The sequence below is a fragment of the Octopus bimaculoides genome, chromosome 30, assembly GCF_046866305.1.
Source record: "Octopus bimaculoides isolate indiv1 chromosome 30, ASM4686630v1, whole genome shotgun sequence".
In the NCBI taxonomy this organism is placed as follows: domain Eukaryota; kingdom Metazoa; phylum Mollusca; class Cephalopoda; order Octopoda; family Octopodidae; genus Octopus; species Octopus bimaculoides.
The window spans coordinates 17,725,108-17,728,118 of NC_142957.1; the positions used below are offsets into that span (position 1 = coordinate 17,725,108).

Here is a 3,011-nt window from a genome sequence, read left to right on the forward strand (position 1 = left end):
AGTGAGTACAAGTAGATAAATGTAAATCCAGGAAAACAGATAAAAAAAAACCGAAAACATGAAACATAAAATAAAGCCAAGTAAAACCTGTTGATCATGTGAAGCAAAAGCCAATTGTATGTGCCCAATAGACAGCTCATTAAGTTTTAACCCCTGTGTGATTTGAACTCAAACCTCAAAGGAACCATCAAAGAAAACAATTTATACAACACCAAACTATATGTTCAGTGCTCTACTGCTTCTTTCTTGCATAAATATCCTGCCATATTGGCTGTTGTCTGCCATCAGTCAATCAAACAGTCGCATAATTTCACTGTCATGTTCGTTAGCTGGTGCAGATAACGAATTGAAGTTTGTATAACAGTGACACTTAACCACATAAATTACGTTGGAGTTTGTTTGTTTGTTTGTTTTGTTTATTTCTTTTCCGTTTGTTTATTTGTTTTATTTACTTATTTGTTTCTCCTTTTTTATTCTTTTCTGGATCGTTTGCTAATTATTGCTTTCAGCTATTTTTTTTTCTTCCAGTCTAGATGGGTTAAGGGCCACTAACGATGTCTGCATGTACAGTAATTTGTGTGTATGTATGGATATATATATATATATATATATATATATATATATATATATATATATATATATATATATATATATATATATACATACACACACACATATATGCATATATATGATATGCATACATACACACATATATGAGTACATGTGCATATATATGTGCATATGTGTGTGTGGGTGTGTATATATATATATGTATATATATATATATATATATATATATATATATATATATATATATATATATATATATATATATATATATATATATATATGTTATGTTTCCCTCGGACTGACTCGCAGAGATAACATAACGAGTTATACAATTTAATTATTACATTTATTGTTCAATTACATACAAAGAACGCACTCACCCAATGTTCGTTATGAATAAACAAAAGTCATGTCCGCCATATATATATCAATGACATTTTACTACGACAGTCCCACAAGACAACAACAATGAAACAATGAACTCAGACGAACCACATGACACACGGAACGTCAGACGAATTACATATCTAACAGTCCATATAACAATATATGTATGTATGTATGTATGTATATATATCATCACAATATATAAACGCACACACACTGAAAGCAAGAGGAGGGAAGAAGAAGGAGGAGGAGGAGGAGGAGGAACCTAACAGAACGAAATGAGGAGGACAAAAGAAATGGCCAAGAATATCACTGATGTTCATTATAAGAATATCAGATAAAGATGTATACACACAGACACATACACACAAGCATATACAAACATATATATGCGCATATATATATATACATATATGTATGTATATATACGGATGTATGTATGTAAGTACGAGATAAAAATCCAAGGCATAAAAAGCACCCACTGCAATCTCAGAGTGGTTGGCGTTATTAGGAAGGGCATCCAGCTGTAGAAACACTGCCAAATCAGATTGGAACTTGGTGCAGCCGCTGACTCTCCAGACCTCGGTCAAACGGTCCAACCCATGCCAGCATGGAAAACGGTCATTAAACGATGATGATGATGATGATGATGATGATGATGATGATATACACAATGTGATCCTTATCAGTTTCAATCTCCCAAATCTACTCACAAGACTTCAGTTGGCCCAGGGCAATAGTAGAAGACAGCTGCTCAAGGTGCCACGCAGTGGGACTGAACCCAGGACCATGTGTTTGAGAAGCAAACATCTTACCACGCAACCATGCCAGCTCCTCTAAATAATCCACTAATATCTCCTGCCGGGCAATGCTCCAACATGGCCATAGTTCAATGGTTTAAAGCAGTCAATAATGAAGAATGAATGCAAAACTTAAGACTATCAGGAGATCTCCAAGACTCCACAATCAAATAAGAGGATTAGGTTCCATTGGCAGTGACCAATGTTTCTAATTTCTGATTATCAAGTTTGGTTGGTTCTGTTCTTGGACCGTATTAAATGCGAATTAGCAACTGAGATAATTAGATTCTTGTGGCATTGGCACCGACAGATGTGACTTTTAGAATATATGTGCATGCTTTGTTTTTTGTTGTTGTTTGTACAAGAGAAAGAGAGAGAGAGAGAGAGACCATGGAGGTGGGTGTGCATGTGTGCGTGGGTGTGTGAGTGTGTGTACATGTGCAAGTGTGGTGCATGTGTGGGGAGTATCTAACTGCAGATGCATGCAAACACACGCACACACACATCAACATGGGCAAGTAAAAGTACATGTAGTGAACACAAAATGCACTCACACACAGATATATATATACATACATACATACATACACACACACACACACACATATTCATATACATACATAAGAAATTAAAATGACAACGTACTTTCAACTGATATTTTGTTCTGAAGCATATACATATGAGTTCTGACACCAAGTTACTAGCATCATTCTACCTAAGCAAAATATACACACACACACACACACACACACATATATATATATATATATATATATATGTAAAAATGCACATGCACACATATATAAACAATACATATATATAATACTATATATATTCAACCATATATATACGCACACACACATATATATATATATATATATATATATATATATATATATGAATGTCCAAACACATATACATGTGTGTTTGTGTGTGCATATATGCATGCACATGTGTGTATATGTTTGTGTATGGATATACATATAAGTGTATGTATATATATACATATATATATACATATATATATATATATATATATATATATATATATATATATACATACATACATAAAAATATATATATATATATATATATATATATATATATATATATATATATATATATATATATATATATACTATTTATTATTTAATAAATCTAGAATTACTCAGACATCCTAACTTGAAACAGATGACCTCAGCCACCACCATATTTCTTTTTTTTGCATTCATTCCAATATTTATTATCAACCGT

General features: G+C 32.3%; 1 protein-coding gene and 1 long non-coding RNA gene across 3 annotated transcripts in view; one reads left to right on the plus strand and one right to left on the minus strand.

The window, feature by feature from the left end:
- The window catches only part of LOC149130245 (uncharacterized), a 244,685-nt gene that overhangs the window by 134,982 nt on the left and 106,692 nt on the right, over positions 1–3,011 (minus strand). The gene's annotated exons all lie outside the window — the stretch shown is intronic.
- LOC106883576 (gamma-aminobutyric acid receptor alpha-like) overlaps positions 1–3,011 on the plus strand; it is an 82,873-nt gene that overhangs the window by 36,682 nt on the left and 43,180 nt on the right. The gene's annotated exons all lie outside the window — the stretch shown is intronic.